The following is a 12,054-nucleotide window of genomic DNA, read 5'->3' on the forward strand; positions in this document are numbered from 1 at the left end:
CTTCCTTCCTTTTTTTTCTTATTATGTTCAATTAGCCAACATATAGTACATTAGTTTTTGATGTAGTGTTCAGTGATTCATTAGTTGCATATAACACCCAGTGCTCATCACCACATGTGCCCTCCTTAATACCCATCACCCAGTCACCCCATCCCCTTCTGTTTTGTGAGCACCCCCTCCCTTCTGTAACTCTCAATTTGGTTCCCAGAGTTCAGAGTATCTCATGGTTTGTCTCCCTCTCTGATTTCCTCCCATTTAGTTTTCCCTCCCTTCCTGTATGGTCCTCCACACTATTTCTTATGTTCCACTTATGAGTGAAACCATATGATAATTGTGTTTCTCTGCTTGACTTATTTCACTCAGCATAATCCCCTCCAGTTCCATCCATGTGGATGCAAAAGTTGGGTATTCATCCTTTCTGATGGCTGAGTAATATTCCATAGTGTATATGGGCCACGTTTTCCTTATCCATTCGTCCGTTGAAGGGCATCTTGGCTCTTTCCACAGTTTTGCTATTGTGGACATTGCTGCTCTGAACATTGGGGTTCATATGGCCCTTCTTTTCACTACATCTTTATCTTTGGGGTAAATACCCAGTAGTGCAATTGCTGGTCATAGGGTAGTTCTCTTTTTAATGTCTTGAGGAACCTCCATACTGTCTTCCAGGGTGGCTGCACCAGCTTGCATTCCACCAACAGTGCTAGGGGGTTCCCCTTTCTCCACATCCTTGCCAACACTTGTTGTTTCCTATCTTATTAATTTTTGCCATTCTAACTGGTGTAAGGTGGTTTTGATTTGTATTTCAATGTGGTTTTGATTTGTATTTCCCTGATGGTTAGTGATGATGAACATTTTTTTCATGTGTCTGTTAGCCATTTGTATGTCTTCTTTGCAGAAGAGTCTTTTCATGTCTTCTGCCCATTTATTGATTGGGTTATTTGTTTTTTGGGTCTTAAGTAGTTTGGAGACTTCTGCAGAATATTTCACACTGTTCCTTGTCACCTACATGGTAGAGAGAACTGTCCCTGCACAAGGAATCAGGACGTGCTTCAGTCTCAGCTCTACCTCTAATTTAACTTGTAACCTTGGGGAAAACCTCTTAGTCCTCTGACCTCACTTTTCCTTTTTAAGGGGGAAACTATTAGACGAGAAGCTCTCTTTGTCCCTTCCAAGCCTATTTTTCCAAGAGGCTGAGGCAGGTGATAGAAGTAGCTGATTGAATTTCTCAGAGAGCTTCTCCAGGGAACTGGCAGGTGAAGAAAATAGCTTTACGACCCAAGTGTCCATGAACAGATGAATGGATAAAGAAGATACAGTCTATATGCACAGTGAAACATGACTCAGCCCTACCAAAGAATGAAATCTTGCCATTTGCAACCACATAGATGGACCTGGAGGATATGATGCTAAGTGACCCAAGTCAGACACAGAAAGATGAAAACTGTATGATTTCACTCATATGAGGGATTCTGAGAAATAAACAAGTGAACAAACAAAATAGAAACAGAGTGATAAATATAGAGAAGAACCTGGTGGTTGCCAGAAGGGAGGGGAATGAGAAGAGGGATGATATAGGGGATACTTAGATGGGATAAAGAGGTACAAATGTCTAGTTATAAATAAGTCCCAGGGATGAAAAGTACAGCCTAGTGAGTATAGTCAATAATATTATATGATAACTTTATAAGGTCACAGATGGTGACCCTACTTACTGTAGGCAGCATTTTGTAATGGGCAGAACCGTTGAATCACTGTTATACACCTGAAATGCAACATCACATGTCAACCATACTTCAATTTAAAAAAGACCAAAAAGAAAGTGGCTTTAGATGAAGTACACAGAATTCAGCTTCTACAGTCAACTAGAAGAATTTTAGCATTTTGTCATTCCTAAGCCCATTTTCCTTTTTTTTTTTTTTTTTTTGGTCAAGTGTGAATATAAAAATTCTTTTCTATCCAACCAAATGGCTTGTCTGTTCCTCCTTTTTTGCCCCTGTCTTCCTCTTCCCTTCATAGGTTGCCCCTTGTTCTTGGAAACATGGTTGAAGCAAATTCAAGTATTTTGTAGGCATGATTCCAGACTTTGGGGCTTGAGGACTTCCAGGCAATGGGGACATTCCAGGGTCTGGCAGCTGTGGCCTCATTCTGCTTGCCATGTGTCACCCACATGACCCCTCAGAAGACCGTGGGAAGACCGCTTGTTCTCTTTCATTTGACCCCTTGGAAATATTTAAGATCATACGTGCTAACTTTCCGGAAGTGATTGTATCGCTAAATGCTGCTTTGACTCTGTGGCATTTTGAATTTGGTAATAACGGTCAAGTCAGTCAGTCCTGCCTGGGCATGCTCCCATTCACCTGTGCTGGTGTGGGTCCCTTGACCTTGGTGACAGGAATGTCCTCCCTTGCTGTGTTGGGCTTTCCAAGAACACTGAGCAGGCTGGCAAGCTGTTGATCTCCCTCTGCTTCTTGTCCATCAGCCTTGTCTCTGGAGCACAAGGAGGCATTGACAAGAAGACTGTTTTACCCAGAAAGCAGCCATGTGAAAGGGAAGGGAGAAGATTTTAACACATCTGCCATGTCTGGGAGTTCTGGGTGACATGTTGTTGAGTAGGATGCAGGCGATGTACTCTATGAAGCTCCTCACCACTGATTTTTCAACTGACAAATTAACTAGGGGATTTGCTTCATCATTAACTGCTTGACTGGCTGTCTGAGAGTGCAAACTGCTTTGGAGTGATTCTTGGTGACAATCGTGTTAAGCTGTGACACATTATGTCTCTAATGTCTTCATTTGAGTATAAAATGCTCATTTAAAGTCCATACAAAGGAAATGTCTTTCTAGGAGAGGATGGTAATATTTCAGCATTCGACTTAAAAGCCCCCTTTGCTTATTACCCATGGAATGATTCCAAATACGAGAGAAAAGGAAATATTCTCAAGACATACAGTATACCCAACAGTTCCCATCAGGGCAAACACAAAACATGGAGTGATCAGTTCCTGAAGAGGCCAAAATCTGGTGGTTCCTTGATACCCCACATCTGACCATGGTGATGATAAAAAGCAATGTGCCAGTACCCAGGGGTGCCCTTTCCTTCATACCCCATAGGTCATGGAAGAGGCGTGATTTTGAGAAGTAGACTAATTTAAGCCCACGTTTCTTCTATAGGATGGTTCCTAATGGGTTATTTAAATTAGAAAACCCTCAATTCCTCACAAAGAATAGTTGAGATGTCTCCCTCACTTTGGAGAGTGTTACCAAGAATGGGTGTGTCAAATGAAGCTGAATTAGTTCATCTCTGAGTTGTTTCCTTAGTTCTATCAGCACATACCTTGACTTTCCATTATTTTATTTTAAGATTTACTTATTTTAGGGTGGGGATCAGGCAGAGAGAATCTTAAGCAGACACCCTGCTGAGCACCAAACCCAGACCTGGGGCTCCATCTTGTGACCCTGAGGTCATGACCTGAACTGAAACCAAGAGTTGGACACTCCACTGACTGAGCCACTTGGTTGCCCCAAACTCTCCACTGTTTTTTTCCCTCCCTTTCTTTTTCATCCACTGTGTCTGTAAACTTCAGCATTTCTTTGTTTCTTACTCCTTCTCTTTCCCTTCCTTTGCTGCGTTTCCTCTAGAGGCCTTAGGATAGAAGCTCTTTGAGCGCTGGAGATGTTCATTGTCTTGTGCCCTCAACCACCTTGACCAGCAACAGATCATTATTTGGTTCCTATGTGTTGCTGTTGTAATGTTAGACACTTGATATGTATTATCTGTTTTTTTTCTCCAGTAATCACAAACTGTAAGTTTAATCAGCCCAATGGAAAGAATAACATTTACGTTGCATGAAGAAAAAGGTGCCAACTAGACTTATCGTGGTGATCATTTCACAAGATGTACAAATATCACATCCTTATGTTGTACACCAGCAACCTGCATTCTATGGAATGTTATAGGTCAATTATGTCTCAATTTTTAAAAAAAAGATTTGGAAGAGGAAGATTGAGAGAGATGAAGTAACATTCTCAAAGTCACATCAACAGGAAATAGTAGAGTTAAGATTTGAAGGCAGATCTATTTGAGCTCAAGGACCAATCTTTTGAATTCCTAGATTTATATCACTTTTCAATGAAGTTGAATCACTTATTTCTATGACACATTACTGAGCATTTACTGTGCACCAGTGATGGTGTTAAATATTCATGTATAATGTTCCACTGAATTCTTAAAGCAACCTTTTGCAGCAAAAACATGGACCTCACTTAAGTGGCTGTTCTGTGGCCACACAGAGAAGAAATGGCAGTGTTTTGCACCTTGCTCAAGAGTTGTGTCCAGATGCTAACTCTTGAGCAAGTTTACCAAGACAAATTTCATGGACAGAGCAAGACATACACATATGTCCCCAGCTGCGTCACCAGGAAAAGGGGACATGTGACAATTGCAAGCTTATGCATTGTGTATTTTTTTTAAAGATTTATTTATTTGTTAGAGAGAGAGAGAGAGAGCAGGGACAGAAGGAGAGGAAGAAGCAGGGTCCCCACTGAGCAAGGAGCCCAATGCAGGATTCGACCCCAGGACCCTGGGATCGTGGCCTGAGCCGCAGGCAGATGCTTAACACACTGAGCCACCCAGGCATGCCTACATTGTGTATTTTTGAGCAAACAAGACTGTTTGTGTTTGTTTCACAAAGGGCCCATGCTGTATTCACATTTCCAGTTTCTTCAGTGACTCTGGCTAGATCAGGCTCACTCTGGGGTAAAAAAGACGGTGTCAGCTAAGTTATTTGAATACCAAATGTGGGTTCTCCTACTTGAGTCATTTGCTGTGATCTTTTCTACCTCAGAATCTAGCCTGGTGTTTCCTGGTACACTTAAATAATACTCGTCCCAGCGCTTGGGTGGCTCAGTGGTTAAGCATCCCACTCTTTTTTTTTTTTCCCAATTTATTTATTTTCAGAAAAACAGTATTCATTATTTTTTCACCACACCCAGTGCTCCATGCAAGCTGTGCCCTCTATAATACCCACCACCTGGTACCCCAACCTCCCACCCCCCCGCCACTGCAAACCCCTCAGATTGTTTTTCAGAGTCCATAGTCTCTCATGGTTCATCTCCCCTTCTAATTTACCCAAAAGCACATACCCTCCCCAATAGCATCCCACTCTTGATTTTGGCTGAGGTCATGATCTCAGGGTTGTGAGATTGAGCTCTGTGTTGGGCTCCGTGTTGGGTTCCTTGTTGGGCTCCACAATGGGTGTGGAGCGTTCTTGGGATTCTCTGTCCCTCTGTCCCTCTCCACTCCTTCTCTCTTTCTCTCTTAAACAAACAAGTAAATAAGTAAACAAACAAAAAAAATAACACTTGCTGACCTGGTACTCTCAGTAGATCCTGCAATTTTCTAATTATAAGAAAGGATTTATACATTCATAAATGATGACTTTTGGGCCCCGGGGTCTAACTGTATGAGCCTTGTGGCAATAACAAGTGCTTTTTGGGAGCTGAACCTCATTGCTTGCTTTTACGGAAAAAACATCAGAAGGAGGCACAAAAAACAACGACATTACGTTCTAAAACTTTGAGAAATCAAGCATGTATTGACCATGTTAACCGTGCATTTCCTTGAAAAGCCATTTATTTTACAAATAGAATTAAAATCCCAGCCATCACATGGGCTTCTTCATGCAGAAAACCCTTAGCATTATTCTAGGTTTTGCCCCAAATGTAATTTTTTTTTTTTTTTAAACCTGGCAACGGCATAGTTTAAAATCTGGCAGGTCCAATTGGGCTGGTCTTAAATTATGGATGGACTTAACCAAGCATGGTTCATTGTATTGCACTTGCTTTTAACAGAAAGCTGAACGGTGGGAAGCCTATCAAAATGCTTAAACAGGTAGCGGTCCTCCACACGATAAGTTGCTGGGGTCTTAATGCACAGTGAGGCCTCACACAGACCCGCACAGGGCTCAGCTGCGCAGGGCCAACACGCACACAGCTCTTTCTGGCTCTCTGCATTGCTACACAATCCATGTACGGGCAAGCCATTCTCGTGGGCTCTGGGGAGATCAGCTCACAACGACTGACTCTCTCAGCCAGAGATTCTTCTGGAATTCATCTAGGTTTCCAAATAGATTTGGAACCTGGCTCTTCTAGGTAACCAGTTCTCTGACCACAAGCAGGTCAAGTAGCCTCTCTAACTTTGTTTCTTCCCCAGTTAAAAGGGGATACCAGTACATACAGGATTATCCTAAAAGACGGAGCTCAGGGCTGGATGAGTAGCAAATGCGCAGTGTTACTACCGTCCCTGAGCAGAGTTTCTGTTTCCTGTAACCGGCTGCAGTATCCTGCCATTTCCAATACCATTTGAGACCAAGATTCCGCTCATGGCTGTTTGGAAACGGATGTTTAAATTGGTTGTCTCTGGCCACGTTAAGGGTTTAAGACGAATTATCATCATCCCTTGAAGGAATCTCAAACACGCATTCCTTATTATAAGTAAAAGGTTAAGTCATGCCCTGTGAGAATTATTCAGGCCGTTTTTCAATGCCTGCAAACAATTCCTTGAGAGCTGGCGCGTCAGTGTTGTAAAGATCTGGAATGGCACACTCGGCCTGTGACACGTGGAGCTGAGGTATGTTGGGAATAAACATCGTGGATGCAACTCTGACATTGAACCAGTCTGTACGCTCAAGAATGTGGATGGAAAAAGAAGCTAGGCACGGTTCCCGACTGCTGTTGGGCCAGCTGGGGAACGTGTTATTCAGTTCATTATAAATTTATCGTTTTAATGGATACTCGCCTCTAGTGTCCGACTCCCCCTTCACCCCACCTTTGTTTGCTGGTCCCTCTGTTTACACCCAGATCCCCATCAGTGTCCTATTCTCAATCTACATTGGAAACCATGGACTTTTCTTTTCAGTCCACTATTTTCCCCCTGCCTCTCCCATCCTTTCCTGCAACCCAGAGAGTTTTTTTTTTTTTTCAAGATTTTATTTATTTATTTGTTAGAGAGAGAGAGAGAGAGAGAGAGCAAGAGCACAGGCACACAGAGTGGCAGGCAGAGGCAGAAGGAAAGGGAGAAGCAGGCTCCCTGCCGAGCAAGGAGCCCAATGTGGGACTCGATCCCAGGATGCTGGGATCATGACCCAAGCTGAAGGCAGCTGCTTAACCAACTGAGCCACCCAGGTGTCCCTGCACCCCAGAGAGTTTGAAGACAGGGCTAGGACACTTTCTCCAAGATGGCTGGCACATGCCATCGATCTGAAACACTTGATTGAATTTTCAGTGGTGAGTTTCTTTTTTTTTTTTTTTTAAATTTTATTTATTTATTTGATAGACAGACATCACAAGTAGACAGAGAGAGTGGGGAGCAGGCTCCCCACTGAGCAGAGAGCCCGATGCGGGACTCGATCCCAGGACCCCGGGATCATGACCTGAGCCAAAGGCAGAGGCTTTAACCCACTGAGCCACCCAGGTGCCCCGTGAATTTCTTTTTTTTTTTAAAGAATATTTTATTAATTTATTTGACAAACAGAGATCACAAGTAGGCAGAGAGGCAAGCGGGGGAGGGGGGAAGCAGGCTCCCTGCTGAGCAGAGAGCCCCATGTGGGGCTTAATCCCAGGACCCTGAGACCCTGACCTGAGCCAGAGGTAGAGGCTTTAACCCACTGAGCCACCCAGGCATCCCTCAGTGGTGAATTTCTAACTCCACCCACAGGCAACCAGGCAGATAGCGATTTGACACAGATCCCAAGAAGAATGTGCTCCTCTCTATAGGCCCATAGATCTGCTATCCCAAAGACTGCCTGTCCCTAGATTCTAATGAAGGTCTAGGTGAAGTTGAGTAAAATGGACAAATGGACCTCTTTGTGTTGAAAGTCAAGTATTAGTCTTCTTTCTCTGAAACTGTTATGATACGAAAGATTGTTCACTTAGTAAAAATGCTTTGAAATTTGTTTTTTTTCCTGGTTATTTCTAGCTATAAGCTATTTATCTCTTTATAGCAAAGACAAAAGGAGAGAAAGACTTATCATTCTCGTGCTGAAATTGGACTTTGAAAGATTAGGAGGCTTGTGCTTGGAACCCAAAATAGGGTTTTAAGAAATTATTATTCCTTTTCATGTGTGAGTTTGTGATTTTCTATTCTGTTGTTAGAGTAGTGTTGGTGAGAACTCACAACCCTAAGATCAAGAATTGCATGTTCTATTAACTGAGCCAGCCAGGCACTCCTGCTCAGAGGTGTAAATAGGAGGGGGTTTTGATTTAAATAAGGGTTGGAGGCATTTGCCCTAGAGGAATGCTAAGTTCTGGGAGTCGGGATAAGACACCAAGTTCTGTGTAGTGGCTGATTATGGCTCTATTCAAAGTTGCTATTTATCATAGAAAAGATTTTTGTCCAGACTCTTAATGGGTATCTGAATTTGAGTTCTAAAGACTTTTTGCGGGGGGCCGGAGGGGGGGGGGCGCCTGAGTGGCTCAGTGAGTTAAGCCTCTGCCTTCAGCTCAGGTCATGATCTTGGAGTCCTAGGATCAAGCCCCACATCCGGCTCTCTGCTCAGCCGGGAGCCTGCTTCCCCCCTACCCCGCTTGCCTCTCTGCCTACTTGTGATCTCTGTCTGTCAAATAAATAAAATCTTAAAAAAAAAAAAAAAAAAAAAAGACTTTTTTTCCCCCTGAACGATGGTTCTTTGGACACATTAACTGGTATTCATTCAGAACAGCTGCAGTGCAGTGTCATTCCTGATATTTAGCAACTAACCAGAGCGAGAAGAATGCTTTTCTTGCAAACACGGGTCTTTTTTCTCTATGGACGGCATAGCCCTCTGTGATCTTCAGAACTCCCCAGAAGGAGGTTAGGAAGAATGTTCCCTATGGCTCAGTCCTCTGTGATGCTTCGTACTGGCCACCAGGTGTCACTCTTGCGCTTTTTGCTATGGGGAGGTGGGTGGTGGGGGGGGAGCTATTTTTACTGACAAAAGGGCCACTTACTCTTTGTCCTGATTCCTAGATTCTAGGAACGGTGGGTGCTTACATCTTAACCAGGTTTCTTGTTTGACATCACTTTCGCAACTTCGCATTAGTGGTTTGGGTCCGGCTGTTTGGGTCCATGGCATGAAGACAACGTAGCCGCATCGCGTAGGTCTGCTGAATGGGGACGTTAGGTGGCCCATTCGCCTCCTTGAGCTGGGTTGCCTAGCTCATTTCTTCTCTTGAAGAAATCACTCTGACAGTCCTCCGTGCAGGTGACCACTCAGAGTCAATCACCTGTAGCTTCCTGCTGATAGAAATGAAATGCTGGTTATTTATAGCAGCAGAGACATATAATTTCAGAGGGGGTAAAAAACTGATTGTGAACTCAATTTTCTTTCCTGTGTAAGACCAATTATGGAAGAAAAATACAAAGCACGCTCTTGAGAAATGAAAAGATTTTTTTTTTCTTAAAGAAATGACTGGATTTTGATAAGAAAATACACCATCCCAGAATCTCAATGATAAGGTCCTGTAGCGTGTGGCATTTTGGTTCGTTCTTTTGGGTTTTTAAGCCTAAAGATGTGGGGGTTGGGGAGAACCAAATAGAGTTGGATGTTTGTATAACAGACTTTCATAGTTGTCAGCGTTAATAACACCAAGCTGATGCCCATCTGAGCTCAGGGGTGGGGATACGCTTTTGTACACATGTATGCCAGTGGTCTAAGAATGACATTTCTGGTTAGTAGGTAGAAAGTGATATTTTGAGCTCCCTGTCCATGGGTTAATCACATCACAGTTTTGTACAGCCATTCTCCGACCTATAATTCTTAAAGCAGGCCTGGAAGCTTCCGTACTGGAGCCAACCTGATTGATCCAGGGCTATGATTGAGAGATTAGGCCCTGTGCCTACTGCGTGTCTCTAGTTCCGTGGAATTTCTCTTATTGGGGCAAGTGGAGGTGAGTACATTGGAAGTAAGGGCTAGGATAAAGTGGGGGAGCTGTGCCCATTGACACCCTCTCCTTCCTGATCCTATTCAGTAGGCATCACTTTTTAATACTACCTACCCATCTCTAGGTTGCTATACTAAAAGAAGGATCAGCATGATCTAGCTAAGGGACTTAGAGTCAAATGTCGCTGGCTTTTTGGAGGCCACACTGTGTCATGAAAGGAGCATGGACTTTGGTTCCAGTTCTGGGACCTCCTCTTTGGTTCCAGTGCCTCCTAACTCTATGACCTTAAGCAAGTAGCTTAACCACTCCAAGACTTTGTATAGTTTTAAAGTGAAGAGTAATAGCAGTAATGTTTCAGGGTAACGACCTTCAGGGTTCTAATTAAAATGCGTGTGTATATTATTAGTAAAATTTTTAAAATTTTTTTGAGAGAGAGACAGCACAAGCGAGAGAACTAGGTATATAATAAGCCCTGGATAAGAAGTAGAAACAGCTGGATGATGAAAAATGCTTTTTGGTCCCCTTTAGGATGTGCCAAGAGCTTCACTGTCCCTTACACTAAGGTGAGGGCAGAGGACCAGAAGAAGTGGGACCCCAAAAAACAGCATAGAGACATTGGGCAGATCTAGGCAAGACCAAAGAGTCTTGATGCTTTTCCAAATTCCCTTCGCCTTGGAGGGACTTCTGTAAAAGCCTTTCTATGACTACACTTGCTGCACCTCCTCCAAAACCAATGGGAGTTCCCTTTAGCACCCATCCCTCCCACCTCTTACTGCCTCTGGGGCACTTGTAAGACTTAGAAATCAGTCTGGCCAAGAGGCTTAAATAGAAGGGCTGCTCAGAGCAGAGAGAGCCTGGGGATCAAACATGTGTAAGACCTCAGCAATCTCTATGAATGGGAGGAGCCTAGAGAGAAAGTGAAAGGTGAATTCTAAGGGGGTTTGAACAAGGGGATGAAATGTAAGGCTCAGATAGGCCAAATACCCATGGCTAAGGGTGTATCACCAAGGGGTCAGGGTTTGATGTGCTGATTCAAGGGCTTGGAAGAGATATATATGATATATATATATATCATATATATCATATCATAATATATATATTATTTGCAACCTGCTAAGCCACTCTATAGCTGATCTCCGTGGGAGAAGCTAGGTCACGCTCTTACCCCCAAGAGATTAATACTTGTGTTGGTCTTAGGACAATATAGGGAAATTTTTAGTTTTTCAATATAATATTTTATAACTCTAAAACTTCCTTCCTAAGCCCTCTTGTAAAATTCTCAATAGCTTTTGTTAGAATATTTGTCAAAGCAAACTGTGGCAATAATTTTATAATGTATGGGAATTTATTTAGAATACCAGACAGAACAGGATTTAAAGTTGATTGGTCCTAAGTTATAAGTCAATGGCCTTATGTAAAAATGTTATTATGCTAATGCTTTCCTCAAAAATAGATCTTCAGTAATGGTTTTCATTAGGTCAAACTTAAATACATCTTGCAAAAGTTACCTTTAGATTAGACCACTATCAATCAAAATGCTGTGAATGCTCTATTCTTTTTATTTATATATTTTATTATATATATTTATTATTTTGTAAAATATTTTACTAAGTAAGTAAAATATTTTACAAAATAATAAATAAACAAATAAACAAATAGTTTGAGAGAGAACACAAGCAGAAAGGGGGAAGGGACAAAAAAAAAAAAAAAAAGAAAGGGGGAAGGGGCAGAGGGACAGACTTCCTGCTGAGCAAGGAGCCCAACACAGGGCTCGATCCCAGGACCCTGAGATCATGACCTGAGCCTAAGGCAGATGCTTAACCCACTAAGTCACCCAGGCATCCCTGTTTTTATTTATTATAATAATGCTTGAGTGCCTGAGTGGCTCAGTAGGTTAAGCCTCTGTCTTTGGCTCAGTTCATGGTCTCAGTTCATGGTCTTCGGGTCCTGGGATCAAGCCCCACATTGGGCTCTCTGCTCAGCAGGGAGCCTGCTTACCCCTCTCTCTCTGCCTGCATCTCTGCCTACTTGTGCTCTCACTCTTTGTCAAATAAATAAATAAAAATAAGAATTTTTTAAAAAATGCTTGACAATTCCTTATCTGTTTCTGTTGCAAAAGTATTTTATTATTATCAT

Source organism: Neovison vison, chromosome 1 (genome assembly GCF_020171115.1).
Source record: "Neovison vison isolate M4711 chromosome 1, ASM_NN_V1, whole genome shotgun sequence".
NCBI lineage: Eukaryota > Metazoa > Chordata > Mammalia > Carnivora > Mustelidae > Neogale > Neogale vison.